The sequence below is a fragment of the Chiloscyllium plagiosum genome, unplaced genomic scaffold (assembly GCF_037043375.1).
Source record: "Chiloscyllium plagiosum isolate Xiang-an unplaced genomic scaffold, Cpla_swu_hap1 HiC_scaffold_2, whole genome shotgun sequence".
Classification (NCBI taxonomy): Eukaryota; Metazoa; Chordata; class Chondrichthyes; order Orectolobiformes; family Hemiscylliidae; genus Chiloscyllium; species Chiloscyllium plagiosum.
Window position 1 is genome coordinate 46,463,112 of NW_028270140.1, and position 27,978 is coordinate 46,491,089.

At 42.4% G+C, this 27,978-nt stretch overlaps 1 long non-coding RNA gene across 3 annotated transcripts; it reads left to right on the forward strand.

The window, feature by feature from the left end:
- On the forward strand, positions 1-27,753 carry LOC148151887 (uncharacterized). 3 transcript variants are annotated; one of them, XR_015760171.1, is made up of 5 exons: positions 1-283; positions 555-635; positions 3,176-3,384; positions 22,821-22,905; positions 26,906-27,753. It is a non-coding gene; the product is annotated as an uncharacterized LOC148151887 (long non-coding RNA). The 3 variants fall into 3 exon arrangements; XR_015760175.1 differs by lacking the exons at positions 1-283; positions 555-635 and adding an exon at positions 2,971-3,015; XR_015760172.1 differs by lacking the exons at positions 1-283; positions 555-635 and adding an exon at positions 2,986-3,031.
- The last annotated feature ends 225 nt before the right edge of the window (positions 27,754-27,978 follow it).

The following is a 27,978-nucleotide window of genomic DNA, read 5'->3' on the forward strand; positions in this document are numbered from 1 at the left end:
AAGGGTGTCTTGTCGAGATTATGGTTGCCATGGACTGGTGAAGCAGAAACTATGACTCAAAAACTCTTGGGAACTTAGATACGTTTCTTTTTAACTTATTTTGGTGATTTATGTATTGCCTTGTCTCCCAAACTGGCATGTGTGACTGATATGCCCAACTCAAGATCTGGATGCATCTTGGTGAGGTTGTCAGTGAACAGGAAATTTTGACCAGAAATATACAAATCACAGCATCAAGATACATTGCAAAATTGGCACAGGAATTCACCATTCATTCCATTGGGTAAGCTTCACTATACAGTACAATCAGAGCCAATCATAACACCTTTCATTAATACTATCCTTAAACTCCATATAATTTCACCTACTTTCAGTTTAAAACTGTTTCTTCCTTATTCAATTACCAATGTGAGTCTCTCACAGATGGGAGCTGATTTTGTTTATCATGTGGTTATGATGCTGTCAGTTTCATGCGCCACAATAATAGTGGGTCGTGAAATAGCTTTAGCAAGCAGATTTAAGTAAAATCCCAAAGCATTTTATTCTTATTTCAGGAGCAAGCGGGTAACTAGTGAAAGGATTGGTCCACCAAACGATAATGAAGGAATTGCTGTGTGCCGAACCTGAGAGAATGGGTGAGATTCTGAATGAGTACTTTGCATCAGTGTTTACTGAGGAGATGAACATGATGAATCTTGAGATTAGAGATTAAAGTTTGATTCGTCTGGATCACGTTGGCATAAGTAGGGAAGATGTGTTGGGTATGCTAGAGGTTATTAAGGTGGACAAATCCCCAGACCCGAATGGGATCTATCCCCGGTTGCTTAGGAAGGCGAGAGATGAAATAGCAGGGGTCCTGACAGATATCTTTGTGGCATCCTGAAATACAGGTGATGAGCTGGAGGACTGTAAGGTTGCTCATGTTGTCCCTCTGTACAACAAGGGTTGTCGGAATATTCCAGGTAACTACAGACCAATGAGCCTGACGTCAGTGGTGGGGAAGTTGCTGGAGAGGGTACTGAGAGATAAGAATCTATTTATATTTAGAAAAGAATGAGCTTATCAGTGATATGCAACATGGTTTTGTGTGGGGGAGATCGTGCTTTACCAACTTAAGAGAGTTCTTCGAGGAAGTGACCAAGTTGTTAGCTGAAGGAAGGACTGTTGATATCATATACATGGACTTTAGTAAGGCGTTTGATAAGGGGTTCCCCATTGCAGACAAATGGAGAAAGTGATGTCACATTGTGTGCAGGGTGTTCTAGCTGGGTGGCTAAAGAACTGGTTGAGCAACAGGAGACAGAGAGTAGTTGTTGAAGGGAATTTCTCGAAATGGAGAAAGGTGACCAGTGGTGTTCCACAGGGATCAATATTGGGGCCACTGTTGTTTGTAATATACATAAATGATCTAGAAGAGGGCATTGTTGGTATAATCAGCAAGTTTGCAGATGACACAAAGATTGGTGGAGTAGCAGAAAGCATAGGGGACTGTCAGAGAATGCAGGAGGACATAGATAGCCTAGACAGTTGGACAGAAAAGTGGCAGATGGCTTTCAATCCAGACAAATGTGAGGTGATGAATTTAGGCAAGTCTCATTCTAGAGCGAATTATACAATGAATGGAAGAGCCTTGGGAAAAGTTGATGGGCAGAGAGATCTGGGAGTGCAGGTCTATTGTACCCTAAAAGTTGCTGCACAGGTGGATAGAGTGGTCAAGAAGGCATATAGTATGCTTGCCTTCATTGGACGGGTATTGAGTATAAGAGCTGGCAAGTCATGTTAAAATTGTACAAGACATTGGTTCGGCCACATTTAGAGTACTGTGTACAGTTCTGGTCGCCACATTACCAAAAGGATGTCGACGCTTTGGAGATAGTGCAGTGAAGGTTTACGAGGATGTTGCCTGGTATGGAAGGTGCTAGCTATGAAGAGAGATTGAGTAGTTTAGGTTTATTTTCACTAGGAAAAAGGAGATTGAGGGGGGACCTGATTGAGGTTTACAAAATCATGAAGGGTACAGACAGGCAGGATAGAGACAAGATTTTTCCGAGGATGAGGGATTCAATAACGAGAGGTCATGCACCAAGGTGAGAGGTGGAATGTTTAAGGGGGATACACGTGGCAAGTACTTCACACAGAGCGTGGTGGGCGTTTGGAACGTGTTGCCAGCAGAGGTGGTAGAGGCAGGTACGGTAGATTCATTTAAGATGCTTCTGGAGAGATGCATGAGTAGGTGGGGAGCAGAGGGATACTAATGCTTAGGAATTGACCGACAGGTTTAGACAGTACATTTGAATCGGCTCAGGCTTGAAGTGCCGAAGGGCCTGTTCCTGGGTTGTAAATTTTCTTTGTTCTTTGTTTTTTGAATCAACTCTTCATTGGCAACAAGCCAGGAGGATCAATCAAAATAATCTGATTAGTATAAAGAAAGAATGAATTATTTCCTGCACTGTGCATCAATGACATCATCTACTCACTACAAACTAACAATCATAGTGGCATCACTCAGTACAAATAGGTCAATGCACTGGTAAGGGTTAGTAAACAATTATGAACGAATGAAGGGGATCCCAGTTTTACTGAATATAGCGAGCTGGTCCGAAGGAATATAGCGAGGCTACAAACGAATATCTCACACAGATCAACCATTTTTGTTCATAAGATCTGTGATGTGGGTTTTTGATGAGCAGAAGGTTTCTTCTCAGATTTCCTTTTCTGAATGCTTCCCATGATTTGCGGGAGGGATAGCGGGTTGTTCACTTATAAAATGTCTCTGACTGAAGAATTAACAAGTCACAACCGATATATATCTAGAATATTTAACAATGGGCTTAACTAAACATTAATCATTAAAGGGTTATAGTTATGCTTGATTCAGACATTATGCAAAATGACGTGTAAGTATGGTTTCAGAAGTTTCCAGAAAAAAGGACAGAAGTTAATGTCTGATAATGATAAGTTCCTATAAGGGAGCAAGGTCACTCGAAAAAGGGAGAGGATGCAAGCTGGAATGAAGTGAGTGACTGAGAAGGTTTGGAAATTATTCTGCTGAAACAATAGAGAGACCAGTTTAATTTGAGTTTTAAACAGGAAAAGAAATTGAGATCTGCCATTGAATGCAGATCCGATTTGTGCAGTAGAATTATTCGAAATTGATCAGAGTATTTTGTTCCAGGTTCCTGGACAGAGTAGAAGAAGCTAAAGCTGATCACTTGTGAGCTGTGTTGAAGTGTCTGGTGGTCATCATTGCAGTCGGACTGCTGCTACCCTCTGTTGAGCCTGGCCCCTATTCATATGATCATGTGTTCACAAATCTCTGTGGTCGTGAATTAATGAGAGAGTTACTCAAAGTCTGCACGGGTACTCATTTTTCACATGGGCGCGGTGAGTATTACATTCCATGCTATTAGCCCAGATGCTGTAATCATCATTGAACTCTGAACATTGTCTGAGCCTACAATGCCAAAAAATGAATTTTTAGTCATACCTGTTAGTTAAACTCAGTGAGTAAGTGGAACATTAATTGGCCTCAGCAACATTCAATTGGAAAAGGAAGGCAAATAAATCAGTAGATTTCTGTTCCTGACTGTTATCCAGTGACTCCAGTTGATAATGAGCCTGTGTGTGTCTCATATGAGGGCAGAATTTTCCTGTCACATTGAACACAATTTAGTCCATTTCCCATGGTTGCCTTGTGAAGTCACTGAGGTCCACAATAAAGGAATGGGCACTGAAGACCTTTCCCTCAATGTAGCTGTGAAGGAGTCAGTCTCTGTCACCTTATCCCCTGCTGTGTTGACAGACCCACTATGATGATATTGGGACTTTGCAACTATCCTCTTGCAGTCGAGAAAGGCGACTTAAACATTAGCCTCACCAACGGGCAGCTTTACTTACTGACCGTTTCTGTGCTGTACCTTCTGTACTTCTCTGCAGCATAGAGAAGTGAAGCATTGTCTCGTATTTAATGCCATGATAGTGGTCCTGCCCACTGTATAGAATGCTGAGATTAAATCCAGCTCTGCTAAGTTGTGAAGGTTCACTGTCTATTTAACTGATCTGAAAAATGTAACTGCAATCAGGAGGAATCTGGTCTCATACTCGATGATTACAGAGAGAGTGTGTGTTGGCTGTTACTCCCCAAGTTCAATATTCTGTTTGAAAGGGACTAAAAGCTCAGGGACAGGCATCCTGCTCACGGTGTGGATCATGCTGGATGCTCAAAACTCCCTACCTTGCCTTACCTTACCATTTTGCATTTTGTCTCCTGAGCTAGAGTTCCCAAGCATCCAAGACTTCTGTCTTACCTTGCTGTGTGGTGCAAACTCAAAGCCAGGTAATGCGTAATGTTTGTTCGTAGGACTCAGTCAAGGGAGACAGCCTTCAGTCAGGGGTGGTGACACAGTAAGTCAAGGGCAGTGTCCAATACACATCTAGAGGATTATGTATGGCCAGTCAGGTATTTGAAACAATAAGGATCATGAATCATTTCTTTAAGGGGTGAGGGGCCATATGTTGGGCAGCCCAGAGCCTGCCTTGGCTCATTCTGCCCGATTGTGAGCTCTTTTCCCCTGGATTGAGAGGAAGTGGGGAAATTGACTGAGGTAAAAGTTGGTGGCATAGCTGTTGGTACTTGTGTATCTGGGGCAAAGGTGGTGAGTTGCCATGAGCAAGTGAGGGGTCAGTACAGAGGTAATGCAGGATTAAAGGTGTCGAGGTGGGTGAGAGTGAGTGAGAGAAGATATTACAAGCAATGGTGAAGATCATAGAACAAACACCTTGATGGATGGTGTGTGCAGAGGCAGAGATAGAAAAATAGAAGCACAGAGAGAAGATTTGTCTCTTAGCCTGGATGGTCAGAGAAAGTCATTCTTCCTATACTGCCAGGCATAACTGGAGACAATTGAGTCAACATTGACCTGGTGGGAAGGGGGCAACCTCAGACCAATTGGCAGGATCTGGTGTCATGCCCTTTACTGTGAAACTGGGAGAAGAGTACGACATTCCTCTGCATCACCCCACCCACGAGGACCCACAGTTTCCTGTCCTCAAAGCTAATTTCCCACCTCTTCCATTTCTGGGGCAAATATTAGTGACCATGCAGGGCAGCTCCAGGCTGATGGTTCCTGTTCAGATGTAAATGGCTTTTTAAGGATAACATTGGTGCCAGGGATGATGGTGCATTACGGAATATCCAAATAGTGGCAAGTAACTCTGGGTACAGCAAGTGGTAGAATTGGCTTAATGTCAGGCGATGGGGTCACTACTGGGGGCAGAGTATATGTTTAATGAATTACATTTTGACCATATTTGACATTTATCAATGTATGACAAGTTACACCGCAGAGACCCAGTATTGTAAATAGTTGACAGATTTTTCACATTTTGTTGCTGTTTGCGGAAGACTGTGTCATTTCTTTCTGCATTGAATTCAACATTCAAATTGTTTTTTGGAGATGTCAAGTCTTATGTCTGAACAGTCACAAGTGCTGTAAAAAAGTCTCAAAATCCCATTATCGGGTATAAAGAGTGCAGCAGTGACAGAGGGAGGAAAACAACAATCAATCCCAATAATCCTCAGTGTACACAGATGGAGTTCTCTCTCTGTTTCAGATTCTTTAATAAACTTCTAGATGATGTCCCATTCCTGGAGAAGGAGATGAAGAAGTCTCAAAGAATGTTGGTGAATGCTGAAATGGCGCTGTTTGACTCAGTTTCACAACAGCATGAGCAGTTAGATGATGTTACTAACCGGTTTGTCTCTGAGATCGAGACAGATAACACAATGCCAGCTGGTCTTCCAATATCCAAGACAAAAAGACAAGACATTTCTCAATGTTGTACAAGCAGCTGTACCGTGAGAGAAATACTTGATACTTACTGTTGATAAATACAATGATGTTGACTGGATCGTTATGTTTGTAGAATATTCCAAACACATGGAATCAGATTCAGTCTCTTTTTAAAGTAAAAAGTTACACTTTATGAATCTGGATTTCTGATTTCTGACAAGATTTCATTTTGCAGCAGCTAATTTTGGGAATCAGGGCACAGAGGTCAACAGACCCTGTAGGATTTTCTAATCCACAGTGAATGAAAAATCCATCACAATTTAATGATCTCGTCCTCAAATTCCCACAATGGGTGCTGACGAGAGCCGTACATTTGTAAAATGTCTTCTGTAGATGCTATTAAAATGAATTGAGTACTGTTGATGTCAATGACTTGTCGTAACATAGCAATGGTAAAAAATTTAAAAACATCAATGGATTTGTATTGGTTCATTTCATAAAGTCATACTTACAAAACGTCTCTTTCATGAAAAATAACATATTACATTCAGTTTTTCTTTCAACAGTGTGTATTTTCACCATTTAGTGAACCATCTCAGGAGAAATTAATTCAAACTTCAGATCATTTTCTTTTGACTTAGCTGCCATCTTGCCTTCAACATTGCATCTGGTCTGATTTTCCCAGTTCAAGTTCTGGATGCCATTTTGATGAAGCTGTTCGTGAACAGGAAATATTCACCAGAAATATGTAGGTCACGATGTTAATGGATACGGCATCATTAGAGCAGGAGATGGCTATTCAGCCCATTGCTCCTTATTCATCTTGCAGTGTAATCATGGCTAATCATCCAGTTCAATAGCTTTATCCACATTATGACTTCAAAATCCCAACAATTTATCTTTATTTCTTTCTTCAATAGCTTCTTCCTCCTTATGAAATTATATTCTTCGAGTTGTAATCTCCCCAACAGAGGAAACATCTTACTGACATTTATCTTGCTATCGCTTTAAGTATTTTGTAGGTTTCATCGAGGTAACTTCTCAATATTTGGAACATCAGAGAATACACAGCCTATTTTCTCAATCTCTCCTCATTGGACTCTTCCATCATCCCCAGGTGCTCGGCTCAGGGATGTCACCAATCAGCTGCAGAGCATTCTGAAAAGGGAAGGTGCGCAGCCAGTTTTTGTGGTGCATATAGGCACCAATGATGTAAGTAAAAAGCAGGATGAGGTCCCAAAAGCAGAATTCAGGGTGCTAGGAGAAAAGTTAAAGAGGTGGACCTCAAAGGTAGCGATTTCAGCATTGCTGCCAGTGCCACGTTCTAGCCAGGGTAGTAATGAAAGAATAGGCAGGATGAACACATGGCTTGAGGGATGGTGTAGGAGGGAGGGGTTTAGATTTGTGGGACATTGGGACCTGTTCTGGGGAAGATTGGACTATTGCAAATTGGATAGTCGACATCTGAACCAGACTGGAACCATTGACCTTAGGGGAGTTTTTGCTACAGCTGTTGGGGAGGTTTTAAACTGATGTGGCAGGGCTCTGGGAACTAGATGCAAAGACTACTGGACAGTGAGGTGGAACCTAGAGACTGTAAGGATCATAACGTTAGCATTACCAAGGGCAAGAGTAGGCAGAAAGCAGATGAATGCAAAAGAACTGGCTGTTTGAAGTGCATATACATTAATACGAGAAGTATAGTGGGTAGGGCACATAAACGTAGGGCTTGGACTAAGGAAAAGGGAAGCATAGATAAGGTCCAGGCAGCTAAGAACAGAACAATCCTTGGAGAAATATCGGGCGAGTAGAGCCAATTTTAAACAGGAATCAAGTAGGCTCAAATGGGTTATGAAATAACTTTAGCAAGGAGACTTAGGGAGAATTGCAAGGCCTTTTATTCATATATAAGTTACAAGAGGGTAACAAGAGAAAGGGTTGGTCCACTAAAGATTAAGGAAGGAAGGTAGTGTGTCGGACCTGAGAAAATGGGTGAGATTCTCAATGATTTCTTTGCATCAATGTTCACTGAGGAGAGGGTCATGATGAATTTTGAGATTCGAGATAGAAGCTTGTTTTCTCTGGATCACGATAAGGAGGGAGTTTGTGTTGGGTAGGCAAAAGGTTATTAAGGTGGACAAATCCGCAAGATCGGATGGGACGTATCCCAGGTTGCTGTGGGAGACAAGGGAGCAAATAGCTGGGGTACTGACAAATATCTTTGTAGCATCTGTAAACACAGGTGAAGTGTCGGTGGTCTGGAGAGCTGCTCATTTTGTCCCCCTGTACAAGAAGGGTGTAGGGAAATTTCAGGTAACTACAGACCAGTGAGCCTGGCATCAGTGGTGAGAAAGTTGCTGGAGAAGGTACTGAGGGATAAAATCTATTTATATCTGGAAAAGTATGTGCTTATCCGAGATAGACAACATGGTTTTGTGCGGGCGGGATCATGCCTTACCAACTTTATACAGTTGTTTGAGGAAGTGACCAAGTTGATAGATGAAAGTAGGGCTGTAGATGTCATTAACATGGACATTACTGAGGTGTTTGATAAGCTTCCGACAGTAAACTAAGAGAGAAAGTGAAGTCACATGGTGTGCAGGATGTACTAGCTAATTGGATAAAGAACTGGTTGAGCAACAGGAGACAGAGAGTAGTAGATGAATGGAATTTCTCAAAATGGAGAAAGGTGTCCAGTGCTGTTCCCCAGGAGTCAGTTTTGGGGCCACTGTTGTTTTTGATATACCTAAATGATCTGGAAGAGGGCATTGTTGGTCTGATCAGTAAGTTTGCAGATGATACGAAGATTGGTGGAGCAGCAGAAAACATAGGTGACTGTCAAAAGAACACAGGAGACTATAGATAGACTGTAGACTTGGGCAGAGAAATGGCAGATGGAGTTCAACACATGCAAATTTGAGGTGATGCATTTTGGCAAGTCTAATTCTAGAGTGAACTATATTATAAACGGAAGATCCTCAGTCAGTTGATATGCAGAGACATCTGGGAGTTCAAGTTCATTGTATTCTGAAGGGGGTTGCATCAGTGGATAAAGTGGTCAAGAAGGCATATGGTATGCTTGCCTTCATCGAACAGGGTATTGATGTAAGAACTGACATGTCATGTTAAAATTGTACAAGACTGTGATAGGGATGCATTTAGAATACTGTGTACAGTTCTGGTCGCCACATAACCAAAAGGATGTGGATGATTTCGAGAGGGTGCAGAGAAGGTTTATGAGGACGTTGCCTGGTATGGAAGGTGCGAGCTACGAAGAGAGGTTGAGTAAGTTAGGATTGTTTTCATTAGAGAAAAGAAAATTGAGCGAGGACCTGATTGAGGTCTACAAAATCATGAAGGGTATAGACAGGGTGGATAGAGATAAGTTTTTTTTTCCTGAGTGAGGGATTCAATAACGAGAGGAAAGGCTTTCAAGGTGAGAGGTGAAAAGTATAAGGGGCAAACACGTGGTGAGTAAAAAGGCTGGTCGGTGACTGGAACTTGTTGCCAGCAGAGGTCATCTCGAGGCAGGCACGAGAGATTCAATTAAGATCCGTCTGAACAGATGCATGCGTAGGTGTGGAGCTGAAGTATACAGATGCTTAGGAAATGGGCGATATGTTTAAACAGTGGGTTTGGATTGGCTCAGGCTTGGTGGGCCGAAGGGTCTGTTCCTGGACTGTAAATTTTCTTTGTTCTTCGTTCTTTGTAAACATTTGTTATAAATTCTGTGTCCTGCGATCTTATACTCCACAATCACCTGATGAAGGAGTAGTGATCTGAAAGCTAGTGCTTGCAAATAAACCTGTTGGACTATAACCTGGTGTTGTGTGATTTTTAACTTTGTACACCCCAGTCCAACACCAGCACCTCCAAATCATGACTGTCGAATGAAAAGATTAAGCAAAATTGGTCTGTATTCTCTTGAATTTAGAGTTTTGATTTCAGTGAAACCTACCAGACACTTAAAGGAAGAGACAGGGGAGAAGCAGGTAATATGCTTCCACTGGCTGTGGAAGCCAGAACTGGGGAGAAAATTTAAAAATAGGGCAAAGCCAATTAGGTTCGGTAAAAGAAGAAATTGTTTTACTCAGTGAGTTGTGAACCTTTCGAATTCTCTACCACAGAGGGCCGTGGAAGCTCAGTCTTTGAATGTGTTTAAGATACGGATTGATAGAGGTCTAATTATCAGTGGCATATCGGGTTTTGGAATGGAGTAAATAAAAGTTATTGAGGTGTTCAATGATTGTATTCAATAGCAGGGCAGGTTTGATGAGCTGAATGGGCTACTATTTTTCCTATGTGAGAACAGTATGGTTGACTCCCAGCAGTCCTTTGAAATGGCCCAGTAAACCTTCCATTCACATCACCATTGGTGATTATTGCTGGCCTTCTCAATGATGCCCTAAATCCCATGCACGGAAAGAAAATATGCTGGAGTGTTACACAAAGCACAATGGTGGTTGTGGGTAACATTGTACGTCCTGTCTTTCTGGTTCTGGGTCACTCGTTGTGTTCCTGTGCAAAGAACAGGAGGAATAGTACACTACATTACTTTACAACTAGTGCTGACTGCAATCATGTGGAACTTTGAAGAACATGGTGTTTTTTTGCTCAGCTGAGAAAAACATTTGGAATCGGTACAGGTGCAATTTGTCTCCCTCCCTCGTCCAGTTGCAAGCATTATTGCCTTTGATTATTCTATATAATGATCATTACATAAAACTGATTGTTAACAAAACTAAGAGGTAAACGGGAAATTGATATAAAGCTGTTTAAGGGACATAAATCCTGAACTTACAGGGTTTATTTGCAATGTTTGCTAAAGATCCGAAATGCAAAGATGTTGTGAGCAATGAGGAGGTTAGTAATATAATGCAGGTGTGAGAGACTTGTACGCTGTGCAGACACTTGGAAGGTGAGTTTAATGTCCAAGAAATAGCCTGAGGTACACCTTATGAATCAACAAAATACAGTCCATTTGAATTAGTTTTTGAACATGAGGTGAGAGAACCATTGAAACCAATTCAGAAGAAATTGGTAAGTCAGAGTTGAGAGCCCACACTTTTAAAATCTGTGTCAAAGTTTAGGGCAAGATTGAATAGAGCGGATGAGTTGGCGAGACAGCATTTAAAAGTAGCACATCCAATGATGAAACAGGAAGCAAACAAACCAAAAATGTACATATTCGCTTAACACGTACAGATTAACTCTCAGTATCACTTTTAGTAGAAGATGAACCATGAAAACCCAGGATTACGGGCCTTGTCCAATCAAAAAGAGATTGAATGAGGTGAACTATTTAATGAGATTATCAGACAGAAATATATTTCACAGAATGTGTCACGTGAATATGCAGGAAGGTTACTAAGAGACAGTGAGGTCTACAAATGCTGGAGATCAGAGTTGAGAGTGTGTTGTGGGAAAAGCACAGCAGGTCAGGCAATATCCGAGGAGCAGGAAAATCAACGTTTCTGGCCAGAACCCATCATCAGGAATCAGGCTGGGAGCCAGGCTGATTCGGATGCTGCCTGACCTGCTGTGCTTTTCCAAGAACACATGTTCAAAAGGTACATTGATAAGGAAGGAAAGCAAAAGGGGAGTGTGTTACTGTTAACAACACTGAGTGAAGAACCAAGTTAAGAGGATTCTGAATTGGACTTTCCTCTCATTAAATTGGACAATGAGGAGGTTTTTATAAATTGGAATAAATTATTGAGTGACCTTCTGAAGGAAAATCAAAATGACCTGAATGAGTTTTTGCAATCATGTGGGGAGTTACGTGGGAATAAGATGGATAGTACTAATCTAATTACGCATGATGTAGATGTAGGAAATGTGGTTTCAATTAGGCATCACCCTCACAGACCTCACCTTTCAAAGTTGTCATAGATTCAAAAAGAGATTGAATGCCTGCTCAAAGACAATACAATCAAAGTGAGACGCAGTGAATGAAGCTCCTCCAGAGTAATGCTGACAAAACCAGGAAGTACCCAATGATTATGTGTGTACTATCGCAAATCTTTGCAGTTACCAAATCTGATTCATATCCTATTCCGTATGTGTAAGAATGCATTGAGAAGGTGGGAAAAGTAATTCACATTTCAACATTGGACTTACTCAGAGGATACTGGCAGGTACATTTAGCCAAAAGAGCGAAGGAAATTTCAGCTTTCGTGACACCTGCCGGATTGTACCAGTTGAAAGTCCAGTCATTTGGTATGAAAAATGCATTAGTCCCATTTCAAAGACAAACCAATGAAGTAATTTCAGAATTCCCCAATTTTGTGGTGTACATTGGTGACCTGGTGAGTTTTACTCACGCATGGAAAGTACTTTTAGAGCATCTGTCAGAATTATTCAATGGTTAAGAATGAGTTCACAAAAGTCCAAGTCAGGTTCATGGCCATGTTATTGAATGTGGACATATGGCCCCAGAGGATGTGAAAACAAGTGTTATTGGGGAGTATCCCATGGCATCGATAAAGAGGGAAATACTACGAATCTTGAGATTGAGTGGTTTATATTGGAAGTTTGTACCAAATTTTAGGAACATGGTTGCACCACTGACTGACTTGTTGAAGAAGTGCAGAAAAGGACAATGGATGACAAAATGTCAGAAGGCATTTGACAGCCTGAAAGCTGTGTTAGCAACACTTAATTATGCAAAGACACTTCAGGTTGCTATAGATGTGCGTGATGTGGGTGCCAGTGCTATACTCTTGAAAGAAGATGACAAGAAGGTAGAAAAACATATTGGCTGTTTTTTTTACAGAAAATTACAGAAATATTCCATGATTAAGAAAGAGACTTTGAGCTTGGTGTTGGCATTGCAAGAATTCAATATTTATAATACCAGTAATATGGTTGAGACAATTGTATATACTGATCATAACCCTTTAATGTTTTTGGAGATATTTAAGGAAACAAATTCCAGACTGTTTGCGGAGTCCTTAATATTACAGCCATTCAATTTGAAATTTATACACGTGGCAGGATGAGTGAGTGTATTTGCTGATGTGTTGTTACACCTTTGATGAAGGAAGATGGAGGCGGGATAAAACTGGACTGAACGAAACTGTAGTAGTGATGTTTGCATGCTTAGAGTCAACATAATGTATATGTATACAGTGTGCTATCAGAGGTTTATAAAAATGAAACAAAATCTTTGTACATTGATGGTTCATTTTTTTTAACGGGGCAGGAATGATGATACTGTGACTTTATGAGGTGTATTTTGTTCTGGTTTGTTTTTGAAGAGTGGTTTCAAACAGAGGTGTTGAGCTGTTTATTTGAATCGACACAGTAAACAGCTTGATTTCATTTGGTTTATCATTGCCACATGTACCTAGGTGTAGTGAAAACATTTGCATGTCGTACAGGCAGTTCATAACATATAAATACCATAGAGTGATTGAACAGAGAGAGGAATACAAAGTTATGGCTGGAAAGAAGGTGCACAAAAAGCAAGATCGACATTAGATTTGAAATTTGAGAGGTCCATTCAGAAGTGTGATAACAGTAGCAAAGAAGCTGAATTGGCTGCAGCTCAGCTCTATTGAGGAGCGTGCACTCCTCCTTGCTTTCTGAAGTCGATGATTGGCTCTTCAGTTTTGCTGACTTTGAGGGAGAAATTGTTATCTTAATACCATGCAACCAAGCACTCTATCTCTTTCCTGTATTTTGTCTCGTCATTGTTTGATATGCAGCTATTTTCCCTGGAGCATTGGAGGCTCATGGGTAACTGTATAGAAGATTTTAAAATAATGAGGTGCACAGCTGGAGTGAAAAGCCAAGGACTTTTCCCCAGGTTAAGAGCATTCAAAACTAAAAGGCATAGCTTTAAGGTGAGGGGCAGAATGGTTTAAAAGAGAACTTACGGACAACTTCTTCATGCAGAGGGTGGTCCTCGCATGGAATGAGCTGCCAGAGGAAGTGGTGGGGGCTGATACAATTACAACATTTAAAAAACATCAGGATGGGTATATGAATGGAAAGGGTCTAGAAAGATATGGCCCAAATGCTGGCAAATGGGACTAGATTACTTTAGGATATCTGGACAAGTTGAACCAAAGTGTCTATTTCTGTAGTTTAGAACTCCATGACTATATAACTCTAAATACAACTTGAGCCAGGCAAAATCAGTTGACAATCCACAAGTCGTTTTGCAGTTCTATAAAACTTTAGTTCAGGCATGTTTGGAATGTTGTGCACAGTTCTGGTCGCAACACTACAAGAAGGATGTGGAGACTTTGGAGACGTTACAGAAACGGTTTGGCAAATGTTGCCTTGTATGGAAGGCATTAGCTGTGAGGAGAGATTGGAAAAAAAACTTTGATTTGATTTAATTTGAATACCCGAGGATGAGGAATGAACTGATTGAAGTCTAACCAATTAAATGAGGCATGGATAGTCAGAGCCTTTTTTCTGAGAGTAGAAATATCAATGACTAGGGTATGTAGGTTCAGGTTAATGGGGAACGAGTTTAAAGGAGATGTGAGAGGAATGATTTTAACACAGAGGGTGGTAAGTGCCACAAATGTGCTTCCAGAGGTGGAGGTGGAGCTGGACACAATTGCAAAGTTGATGAGACATCTTGACATACATATGCACTAGGTGGGAATTGAGGGATATGGACCATTGAGAGGAAAGGTCTTTTAGATCAGAAATGCATCATGTGTCTGCACAATCTTGGTGAAGGACCTGTTCCAGTGCTGTACCTTTCTTTGTTCTCTGGTGGTATCATGCTAAAGCCAATGGATGAGAAATTTAGAGGCTCCAGACTAATGTCCTGAGGGCAAGTTCAAATTCTACCACAATACTGTTAGAATTTCAGTGAGATGAATAAAAACAACATCTGGAATATAATCTTCTAAGTCCCTAAGCAAAATGGGCTATGTTTTGGATTTATAGTAAAAAAATCAGACGAGAAGTCTCGTGAGGACTATCATAACATCAGGAACAACTCACAACTCACTTTACCACCCTCTTTTTGGGGGTGGTAAAGTTCCTTACTAGGCAGTGGTGAGTTGCCAATAAAGCAGGATTCTAGCGAACGAACAGTACAAATCACCTTGTTAATATTCAGCTTCCTACCTTACCGAATGTGCCAAATAAGCTAGACATCAAGAAATCTAAACATGGAAATTAGATTGGATTCCTGGTGACCTTCGCAAACTGTGAGGAGTTTCCATGTTGGCACAATCCATGGCCTCCAGCTGCACACACCTCACATCCACAGATATTGGCATCTGACATTTGCCAAACCAACATGATCAAACATGACCATCATGGCACTTCCCTGATACACTGGCAGGGTGCTTTGGAATCCAGACTTGAATTCCAGGGTGCACTTGCAACTAGCATTGAAAGGTTGCAGTGCGGACACTTTGTGCTCACAGACACACAGGTTGGACAAGGCTGCATATCAGCGCTACTCACTTGCTGTCTTCATGCTCACTTAGCATCTACCCAATATTCGCAGCATTCTTGCTGTGCCTTGCTGTGCCAAGTCTGTTTGCGTGTTGCCATTCCAGTCAGGGCCTGAAGCCATCATGTTTTTTTTTGCAAAGACAAAAGGACACACCTTATCATTAAAGATTAGTCCAGGAGGTGGGGGAGTGAGGAGGTGACATAAAGTCATAGAATCATAGAGTTGTACAGCATGGAAACAGACCCTTCAGTTCAACTTATCAATGTCAAACCAGATATTCTAAATTAATCCAGTCCCATTCTCAGTGTTAGGCCCATATTCCTCCAAACACTTTTGGTTCATGTAACCATCCAGATGCTTTTTAAATGTTGCAGTTTTATCAGCCTCCAACACTTTCTCGGGCAACTTGTTCCATATGTGCACTCCACTCTCTGTGTGAAAAGTTGCCACTTAGGTTCCTTTTAAATCTTTCCCCTTTCAACCTAAACCTCTGCCCTCTTGTTTTGGACTCCACTACCTGAGGAAAGGACCTCGGCTGTTCACCTTATCCATTCCAGCTCAAGATTTTATAAACTTCTAGTAGGTCACATCTCAGCCTTTGATGCTCCAGGGAAAATAACCCGAGCCTATTCAACCTCCTCCTACAGCTGAAACCTCCAACCCTGGCAAAATCCTTGTAAATCTTTTCTGAACCTTTTCAAGTTTCACACCATCTTTCCTATAGAAGGGAGACCAGAAGTGAACACAGTTTTCCAAACGTGGCCCAACCAATGTGCTGCACAGCTAAAACATAACTTTCCAATTCCTCTCCTCAATGCACTGACTAATATAGGCAAGCATACCAAGTGCCTTCTTCATCATCCTATCGACCTGTGACTCTATTTTCAAGGAACTATGAATCTGCACTCCAAGGTCTCTTTATGAATTGCACACTGAGACCTCAACATTTATCTGTCGGGGGTTCCAATACTGGTAGTTATGGAGAAATGGTTCCAGACAGTTGAGGGGTTTGGCCATACTCGCTATCCACTTGGTTCTCTTACGGTCAGGAGATATATCCAACTAAAGTCGGACAGTGGACAACAGTCAGTGCTGTAGCTCCAGAACAAGCTGTCAGTGGAATCGTGTTTTGTTATGTGGGGTCTCACAAAGACTGCAGTCAAGTCCAGATCAGTCATATCTATGTTCTGTTCTGCAAATTTGTTCTGGACACCAGGAAAAGCAATCCTGTTCTGTTCCAGCTGAACAGAACAGTTCAGCTGCTGATTTTTCAGGAGGGTGCAAAGGGCAGCTGTCTCAAGGTTTGGAGGATCTGCTGCATGTTTCACTTTGTGGAGGAGAGTGTGCAGCCTTCATTCACAGTGTGTGTCATCACTGACTCTTCTGAGACCAAATAACTTTTCTGCCCTTTATGTTCATAACAGAGGTCATTTCCAGCAGGAGTTTCATGCCCAGCTACTGTTGGGAAGCTGGACACTGTGATTACCTTCCTAAAAAAGTGAAAATGGATACAAGAGGATCAGGGATGATGGCAAGCCCAGGAGCAGCAGCAGGCTTACATGAAGGACCAGAAGTATCCATCTTAGGCAGACACAGTGGGTTGCACAGGAGGCCCAGTGTTTACTGACCCTGACTTCATTTTCTGGGGGCATGTGAAATATAGTGCTGACACTGGCTCTGTGTGTCCTCGGATGTTGAGAAGGAACTCTGCTGGATGCAGGAATGGGACCTGAGGTCTGATGGAAAGGAAGGTTATCCTCTCCCAGTGGCTGCAAAACTGACAGCACCTGCAATTTCAATGTGACTGGCTCCTTCCAAGGAGTGACAGGTCACTTATGTGGAATCTCTCAGTCATGCACTCACAAATGCATCAGCACACTGATCACTGCCATCTGCGTATGGTCACACTGATTCATGTAGTTTATCAATTAGAGTGGAGAAGTGGTGTGTGCGTACGCGCGCGCGTGTGTTTGTGTGTGTGTGTGTGATTGTGTGTGTTTGTGTGCGTGATTGTGTGTGTGTGTGAGAGAGAGAGAGAGAGGTGGAGAGAAAGATGGAAATGATATGTGTGTGAAGAGCTGGAACAGGAAGTTAGAGATCAGACATCTCTCTGTGATATATCAATGATTCCACGATGGACACCAAATGTAATTTTTCTAAGTTTGAGGAAGACAAACAACTTGGTGAGATGTTGGGTGTGAGGAAAATTCAAAGCAGCTTCAATGGATTTGCACAGGCTTCGGAGTGGGAACATTGAAGATGAAAAATAATAAGCACAAATTGAGTTTATCCAATTTGGCAAAAGGTAAAGATGTGTAGAGTATTTCAAAAATAGTCAGAGATTAGAAAATGTAGATATACAAAGGGACCTTAATCTACTTGAGCGTCGACGTTTCGGGCATAAGCCCTTCTTCAGGAAAGAAGAAGGGCTTATGCCCGAAATGTCGATTCTCCTGTTCCTTGGATGCTGCCTGAACTGCTGCGCTTTTCCAGCAACACATTTTCAGCTCTGATCTCCAGCATCTGCAGCCCTCACTTTCTCCTCGACCTTAATCTACTTCTCAATAAATCACTGAAGGCTAACGTGAAGGTGTGGAAGGCTAGTGATATTTGGAGAGCTCATGGTATTTAATTTTGTTCCAAGAGGAATTGAGTAGAAGAGTGGCAAAGTCATGCTCAATTGTGCAAAACCATGGTTGAACTTTGTGCAGTTTTGATCCCTTTGCCTGAGCTCAATGTTATTGTCACTGGGGGAGAGTGACAAATATTCACCAGATCCCTGCTGAGGATGGTGGAAGAGTCCAATGAGGAGAGATTGAGCAAATAGGCTGTGTATTCTCTGATGTTCCAAATATTGAGAAGTTACCTCGATGAAACCTACAAAATACTTAAAGCGATAGCAAGATAAATGTCAGTAAGATATTTCCTTTGGTTGGGGAGATTACAACTCGGAGAATATAATTTCATAAGAAGGAAGAAGCAATTGAAGACAGAAATAAAGATAAATTGTTGGGATTTTGAAGTCATAATGTGGATAAAGCTATTGAACTGAATGATTAGCGATGACTACACTGCAAGATGAATAAGGAGCAATGGGCTGAATGGCCATCTCCTGCTCTAATGCTGCCGTATCCATAAACATCGTGACCTGCATATTTCTGGTGAATATTTCCTGTTCACGAACAGCTTCACAAAATGGCATCCAGAACTTGAACTGGGAAAATCAGACCAGATGCCATGTTGAAGGCAAGATGGCAGCTAAGTCAAAAGAAAATGATCTGAATTTTGAATTAATTTCTCCTGAGATGGTTCACTAAATGGTGAAAATACACACTGTTGAAAGAAAAACTGAATGTGATATGTCATTTTTCATGAAAGAGACATTTTGTAAGTATGACTTTATGAAATGAACCAATACAAATCCATTGACATTTTTAAATTTTTTACCATTGCTATGTTACTACAAGTCATTGACATCAACAGTACTCAATTCATTTTAATAGCATCCACAGAAGACATTTTACAAATGTACGGCTCTCGTCAGCACCCATTGTGGGAATTTGAGGACGAGATCATTAAATTGTGATGGAGTTTTCATTCACTGTGGATTAGAAAATCCTACAGGGTCTGTTGACCTCTGTGCCCTGATTCCCAAAATTAGCTGCTGCAAGATGAAATCTTGTCAGAAATCAGAAATCCAGATTCATAAAGTGTAACTTTTTACTTTAAAAAGAGACTGAATCTGATTCCATGTGTGTAGAATATTCTACAAACACAACGATCCAGTCAACATCATTGTATTTAGCAACAGTAAGTATCAAGTATTTCTCTCACAGTACAGCTGCTATTACAACATTGAGAAATGAGTTGTCTTTTTGTCTTGGATATTGGAAGACCAGCTGGCATTGTGTTGTCTGTCTCAATCTCAGAGACAAACCAGTTAGTAACATCATCTAACTGCTCATGCTGTTGCGAAACGGAGTCAAACAGCGCCATTTCAGCATTCACCAACATTCTTTGAGACTTCTTCATCTCCTTCTCCAGGAATGGGACATCATCTAGAAGTTTATTAAAGAATCTGAAACAGAGAGAGAACTCCATCTGTGTACACTGAGGATTATTGGGATTGATTGTTGTTTCTTTCCTCCCTCTGTCACTGCACTCTTTATACCCGATAATGAGATTTTGTGACTTTTTTACAGCACTTGTGACTGTTCAGACATAAGACTTCACATCTCCAAAAAACAATTTGAATGTTGAACTCAATGCAAAAAGCAATGACACAGTCTTCCGCAAACAGCAACAAAATGTGAAAAATCTGTCAACTATTTACAATTCTGGGTCTCTGCGGTGAAACTTGTCATACATTGATAAATGTCAAATATGGTCAAAATGTAATTCATTAAACATATACTCTGCCCCCAGTAGTGACCCCATCGCCTGACATTAAGCCAATTCTACCACTTGCTGTACCCAGAGTTACTTGCTACTATTTGGATATTCCATAATGCACCATCATCCCTGGCACCAATGTTATCCTTAAAAAGCCATTTACATCTGAACAGGGACCATCAGCCTGGAGCTGCCCTGCATGGTCACTAATATTTGCCCCAGAAATGGAAGAGGTGGGAAATTAGCTTTGAGGACAGGAAACTGGGGGTCCTGGTGGGTGGGGTAATGCAGAGGAATGTCGTACTCTTCTCCCAGTTTGACAGTAAAGGGCATGATACCACATCCTGCCAATTGGTCTGAGGTTGCCCCCTTCCCACCATGTCAATGTTGACTCAATTGTCTCCGGTTATGCCTGGCAGTATAGGAAGAATGACTTTCTCTGACCATCCAGGCTAAGAGACAAATCTTCTCTCTGTGCTTCTATTTTTCTATCTCTGCCTCTGCACACACCATCCATCAAGGTGTTTGTTCTATGATCTTCACCATTGCTTGTAATATCTTCTCTCACTCACTCTCACCCACCTCGACACCTTTAATCCTGCATTACCTCTATACTGACCCCTCACTTGCTCATGGCAACTCACCCCTTTTGCCCAGATACACCAGTACCAACAGCTATGCCACCCACTTTTACCTCAGTCAATTTCCCCACTTCCTCTCAATCCAGGGGAAAAGAGCTCACAATCGGGCAGAATGACCAAGGCAGGCTGTGGGCTGCCCAACATATGGCTCCTCACCCCTTAAAGAAAGGATTCATGATCCTTATTGTTTCAAATGCCTGACTGACCATATGTAATCCTCTAGATGTGTATTGGACATTGCCGTTGACTTATTGTGTCACCACCCCTGACTGAAGGCTGTCTCCCTTGACTGAGTTCTACGAACAAACATTACTCATTTCCTGGCTTTGAGTTTGCACCACACAGCAAGGCAAGACAGAAGTCTTGGATGCTTGGGAACTCTAACTCAGGAGACAAAATGCAAAAAGGTAAGGCAAGGCAAAATAGGGAGTATAAGCATCCAGCATGATCCAAACCGTGAGCTGGATGCCTGTCGCTGTGCGCAGGTGGCCTAACACCAACACTGCATAGTTAGTTTCCAGTGTCCCCTGAGATGCATTAGTGAACCATGAATCATCGAACAAGTGGATTAATGATGCCATGAGAGTTCTCTTAGGGTAGAAAGTGAGGTCTGCAGATGCTGGAGATCAAAGTTGAAATTTTATTGCTGGAACAGCACAGCAGGTCAGGCAGCATCCAGGGAACAGGAGATTCGACGTTTCGGGCACAGACCCTTCTTCAGGAATGAGCAGAGAGTGTTCAGCAGGAGAAGATAAAAGGTAGGGAGGAGGGACTTGGACGAGGGGCGTTGGAAATGTGATAGGTGGAAAGAGGTCAAGGTGAGGGTGATAGGTCGGAGTAGGATGGAGGCGGAGAGGTCAAGAAGAAGACTGCAGGTCAGGAAGGCGGTGCCGGGGTGGAGGGATCCGGCTGAGACAAGGTGGGGGGAGGGGGGATGAAGAAACTGGTGAAGTCCAAGTTCATCCCCTGCGGTTGGAGGGTTCCCAGTCGGAAGATAAGACGCTCCTCCTCCGACCGTCGGGTTGTTGTGGTTTGGCGGTGGATGAGTCCAATGACCTGCATATCCTCGGTGGAGTGGGAGGGGGAGTTGAAATGCTGTGCTACAGGTTGGTTGGGTTGGTTCGTCCGGGTGGCCCAGAGGTGCTCTCTGAATCGCTCCGCAAGTAGGCGGCCTGTCTCCCCAATATAGAGGAGGCCACACCGGCTGCAGCGGATGCAGTAGATGATGTGGGTGGAGGTGCAGGTGAATCTGTGGCGGATATGGAAGTTTCCTTTGGGGCCTTGGAGAGAAGTGAGGGGGGAGGTGTGGGCGCAAGTGTTGCACCTCCTGTGGTTGCAAGGGAAGGTGCTGGGAGTGGAGGTTGGGTCGGTGGGGGGTGTGGATCTGACAAGGGAGTCGCGGAGGGAGTGGTCTCTACGGAAAGCTGATAGGGGAGGGGAGGGAAATATATCCTTGGTGCTGGGGTCTGTTTGGAGGTGGCGGAAGTGACGGCGGATGATGCGCTGTACATGGAGATTGGTGGGGTGGTAGGTGAGGACCAGTGGGGTTCTGTCCTGGTGGCGGTTGGAGGGGCGGGGCTCAAGGGCGGAGGAGCGGGAAGTGGAGGAGATGCGGTGGAGGGCACCGTCGACCAGGAGCGTCTTATCTTCCGACTGGGAACCCTCCAACCGCAGGGGATGAACTTGGACTTCACCAGTTTCTTCATCCCCCCTCCCCCCACCTTGTCTCAGCCGGATCCCTCCAGCCCGGCACCGCCTTCCTGACCTGCAGTCTTCTTCTTGACCTCTCCGCCTCCATCCTACTCCGACCTATCACCCTCACCTTGACCTCTTTCCACCTATCACATTTCCAACACCCTTCCTCCAAGTCCCTCCTCCCTACCTTTTATCTTCTCCTGCTGAACACTCTCTGCTCATTCCTGAAGAAGGGCCTGTGCCCGAAACGTCGAATCTCCTGTTCCCTGGATGCTGCCTGACCTGCTGTGCTGTTCCAGCAATAAAGTTCTCTTAGGGTGGCAGCTGTTGGATGCAAGTATCTGTGGATGAGGTTGCGCGTGGATGGTGCCCTGGAGCAATTGCTGAGACGGAGTTGCCAAGTGTTCAAGATGGCTGCCCAGAGGAGCGTGCAGTAAGCTGGAGTTACCAAGAATCCACTCATAGTTTCTCATTTGGAATAGTCAATGTCTAGTTTCCTCATATTGGGTAGTGAGCTGTGAATTACTGAAATTAAATTCAGTGTGAATGAGACTATTAATAATGTAATAATCCTGGTTACTAAACCTCTCACCACTGCTTAGCGAGAACCTTATCTTTATACGCATAACTTAGCCAGATGCCTTAATGTTGAGCAAGGCTTCATCGATTATCACAGATTTCCCATCATAGCCCATGTCATTCAGACACATATGAAAATCTCCCAATATCATTGTGTTTGACTGGGACATTCACATCAGATAGCGTTTATCCAGTCTTACAATTGATTACACATTCTGTATTTCAATTCTGGTCAATGGCTAATACAATTGAAGATATTCTTAATCTTTCTGTTTTTCAAACCTGCAGGGCAATGATCTGATCTTGTGCCACAACCGGGAGCTCACTTGAGGGATGGATTCAGAGTTCCAACATGGTAGAGCTGATTCATCAAGTAATGCTACTGTCATGGCTTGTAGTTAATGGCTGTTCATTCTGCAATGTCCTAATGTACTTTAAATTAAAACTTTTTGAATGTGTAAAATTCACCCCGTCACCATGGGAGTGAAAAAACTTTTGAAGGAAATGCTGTTAAGTGGAGGCTTTTAGTCCCTTTCAAACAGAATGTTTCATACGTAATCACTTGGGGAGTAACAGCCCACATTCTCTCTCTGCAACCCTAGGGTATGAGACCAGATTCCTCCTGACTGCAGTTACATTTTTCAGATCAGCTAAATCGACAGTGAACCTTCACAACTTAGCAGAGCTGGATTTAATCTCAGCATTCTATACAGTGGGCAGGACCACTATCATGGCATTAAATACGAGACAATGCTTCACTTCTCTATGCTGCATAGAAGCACAGAAACGGTCAGTAATTAAAGCTGCCCGTTGGTGAGGCTAATGTTTAAGTTGAGCATGCCGCCTTCCTCGACTGCAAGAGGATAGTTGCAAAGTCCCAATACCATCATAGTGGGCCTGTCAACACAGCAGGGGATAAGGTGACAGAGACTGACTCCTTCACAGGAGGCTGAGTGACAGCTCCATTGAGGGAAAAATGTTCAGTGTTCACTCCTTTATTGTGGACCTCAGTGACTTCACAAGACAACCATGGGAAATGGACTAAATTGTGTTCAATGTGAAAGGAAAATTCTGCTCTCATGTGAGACAGGCTCATTATCAACTAGAGTCACTGAATAACGTCAGGAACAGAAACCTACTGATTTATTTGCCTTCCTTTTCCAACTGAAGGTTGCTGAGGCCAATTAATGTTCCACTTACTCACTGAGTTTAACTAACAGGTTTGACTGAAAATGTTAAAAATTCATTTTTTGGCATTGTAGGCTCAGACACTGTTCAGAGTTCAATGATTATTACTGCATCTGGGCTAATAGCATGGAATGTAATACTCACCGAGCTCAAAGCTACGTGAAAAATGAGTACTCGCGCAGACTTTGAGTAACTCTCTTTAATTCACGACCACAGAGACTTGTGAACACATGATCATATGAATAGGGGCCAACCCGCTATCCCTCCTGCAAATCATGGGAAGCATTCAGAAAAGGAAATCTGAGAAAAAAACCTTCTGCTCATCAAAAACCCACGTCACAGATTTTATGAACAAAAATGATTGAACTGTGTGAGATATTGGTTTGTAGCCTCGCTATATTCCTTTGGACCAGCTCGCTATATTCAGTAAAACTGGTTTCCCCTTCATTCGTTCATAATTGTTTACTAACCCTTATCAGTACATTGACCTATTTGTGCTGAGTGATGCCACTATGATTGTTAGTTTGTCGTGAGTAGATGATGTCATTGAGCTTTGCACAGTGCAGGAAATAATTCATTCTTTCTATATACTAATCAGATTATTTTGATTGATCCTCCTGGCTTGTTGCCAATGAAGAGTTGATTCAAAGAACAAAGAACAAAGAAAATTTACAACCCAGGAACAGGCCCTTCGGCACTTCAAGCCTGAGCCGATCCAAATGTACTGTCTAAACCTGTCGGTCAATTCCTAAGCATTAGTATCCCTCTGCTCCCCACCTACTCATGCATCTGTCCAGACGCATCTTAAATGAATCTACCATACCTGCCTCTACCACCTCTGCTGGCAACGCGTTCCAAACGCCCACCACCCACTGTGTGAAGTACTTGCCACGTGTATCCCCCTTAAACATTCCACCTCTCACCTTGGTGCATGACCTCTCGTTATTGAATCCCTCATCCTCGGAAAAAGCTTGTCTCTATCCAGCCTGTCTATCCCCTTCATGATTTTGTAAATCTCAATCAGGTGCCCCCTCAATCTCCTTTTTTCTAGTGAAAATAAACCTAAACTACTCAACCTCTCTCCATAGCTGGCAACATCCTCGTAAACCTTCACTGCACTATCTCCAAAGCGTCCACATCTTTTTGGTAATGTGGCGACCAGAACTGTACACAGTATTCTAACTGCGGCCGAACCAATGTCTTGTACAATTTTAACATGACTTGCCAGCTCTTATACTCAATACCCGTCCAATGAAGGCAAGCATACTATATGCCTTCTTGACCACTCTATCCAGCTGTGCAGCAACCTTTAGGGTACAATAGACCTGCACTCCCAGATCTCTCTGCCCATCAACTTTTCCCAAGGCTCTTCCATTCATTGTATAATTCACTCTAGAAGGAGACTTGCCTAAATGCATCACTTCACATTTGCCTGGTTTGAAAGCCATCTGCCACTTTCCTGCCCAACTCTCCACTCTATCTATGTCCTCCTGCATTCTCTGACAGTCCCCTATGCTTTCTGCTACTCCACCAATCTTTGTGTCATCTGCAAACTTGCTAATTATACCAACAATGCCCTCTTCTAGATCATTTATATATGTTACAAACAACAGTGGCCCCAATATTGATCCCTGTGGAACACCACTGGTCACCTTTCTCCATTTCGAGAAATTCTCTTCAACGACTACTCTCTGTCTCCTATTGCTCAACCAGTTCTTTAGCCACCTAGCTAGAACACACTGCACACAATGTGACATCACTTTCTCCATTCATCTGCAATGGGAAATCTTGTCAAACGCCTTACTAAAGTCCATGTATATCATATCAACAGTCCTTCCTTCATCTAACAACTTGGTCACTTCCTCGAAGAACTCTTTTAAGTTCTCCCCCGCATAAAACCATGTTGCATATCACTGATAAGCCCATTCTTTTCTAAATATAAATAGATCTTATCTCTCAGTACCCTCTCCAACAACTTCCCCACCACTGACGTCAGGCTCATTGGTCTGTAGTTACCCGGAATATCCCGACAACCCTTGTTGTACAGAGGGACAACATGAGCAACCTTCCAGTTCTCCAGCTCATCACCTGTATTTCAGGATGCCACAAAGATATCTGTCAGGACCCCTGCTATTTCATCTCTCGCCTTCCTAAGCAACCGGGGATAGATCCCATTCAGGTCTGGGGATTTGTCCACCTTAATAACCTCTAGCATACCCAACACATCTTCCCTACTTATGCCAACGCGATCCAGACGAATCAAACTTTGATCTCTAATCTCAAGATTCATCATGTTCATCTCCTCAGGAAACACTGATGCAAAGTACTCATTCAGAATCTCACCCATTCTCTCAGGTTCGGCACGCAGCAATTCCTTCATTATCGTTTGGTGGACCAATCCTTTCTCTAGTTACCCGCTTGCTCCTGAAATAAGAATAAAATGCTTTGGGATTTTCCTTAATTCTGATTGCTAAAGCTATTTCACGACCCACTACTATCGTGGCGCATGAAACTGACAGCATCATAACCACATGATAAACAAAATCAGCGCCCATCTGTGAGAGATTCACATTGGTAATTGAATAAGGAAGAAACAGTTTTAAACTGAGAGTAGATGAAATTAAATGAAGTTTAAGGATAGTATTAATGAAAGGTGTTATGATTGGCTCTGATTGTACTGGATAGTGAAGCTTACACAATGGAATCAATGGCGAATTCCTGTGCCAATTTTGCAATGTCTCTTGATGCTGTGATCTGTATATTTCTGGTCAAAATTTCCTGTTCACTGACAACCTCACCAAGATGCCTCCAGATCTTGAGTTGGGCATATCAGTCACACATGCCAGTTTGGGAGACAAGGCAATATATAAATCACCAAAATAAGGTAAAAAGAAATGTATCTAAGTTCCAAAGAATTTTTGAGTCATAGAGTCATACAGCACAGAAACAGACCCTTCTGTTTCACCAGTCCATGGCGACCATAATCCCGAAAATAAACTAGTCCCACTTGTCTGTGCTTGGCCCGTTGTCCCTTCAAACTTTTCTTTATCATGTACTTATCCAAATTTCTTTTAAACGCCGTAACTGTACCCACATTCACCACTTCCTCTGGAAGTTCATTCCACACATAAACCTTCCTCTGAGTAAAAGAGTATTTTTAAATTACTTTTACCATTGCTTTCTAGATGCCCTCAACATGGACACTACTAAAATTATTTACTATTGTCAACATTTTAAGAAGTTGTTCTCAGAATCAATGCTCACTGTAGCAATTTGAGAACCAGAAGATCAAACTGCAGAGATTCTCAGTCATCATGAGTTGGAAAATCCCAGGCGATCTGCTGACCTCTCAGTCCTGATTCTGAAAATTAGCTGCTTCAAGGTGAAGGTTCTTATCATGAGTCTGAAATCATAAAAACTAAATTTTTGCTTTGAAATCAGAGTCTCTCATTCCATTTGTGAAGAACAATATATCGGCTCAAAGATGTAATCTACATAATTTTATTTGTGACATTTTGCAAACATCTCTGCTGCGGCACAGCTGCTGGAACAACATTTTTCATCAAGTGGAGTCCCTCTTCGAATCTTGAGAATTAAACCACTTAGAAGAGAAATTGGCTTTGTGTCGTTACCCTCAGTCTCAGAGACAAACTCGTTAAATGCATCAGCTAATTGATCATACTGGCTGGAGCCATTGTCAACAGGTTCTTGTTTGTGATCCAACTAAAACTGCTGAATCCCAAAGTTCTCCAATGTTCTTTGAGCCTTCCCATATCCATCTTGCTGATGTAATCATATTCATTGCCTGATCACATAAGATCTGAAACAGAAAGGGCAGTGTTTGTCACTGGCCACCCGGGTGTTTTCCTATCTTCCTGGTGGTGGAAATTGAATAAAGATTTGTGCACATTGTGTCTTTCACTGTGTCTCACACCTGCGCACACACACCATGGGTGCTGGGGATAAAATAAGCACTTAAAAAAAAGAAAAAAAAAAGAAAAAGAGGAAAAAAAAAGAATAAAAAGCTCTGAAACAGAGATAGAACTCTACCTGTGGACACTGAGTATGGTTGAGATTGACCATATTCTTTAATCCCACCATCAGAGCTGCACTCTCTTGCTCCCTATATCAGAAAATAGGGTGTTGTGATCCTAACACGACACATGCAATTGCTCAGACAGAACACTTCACATCTCCAGTAAACCATTTGAATGTGTTGAGTTCGGAAACCAATGACCTGTCTTCCATTGCAAGCAGC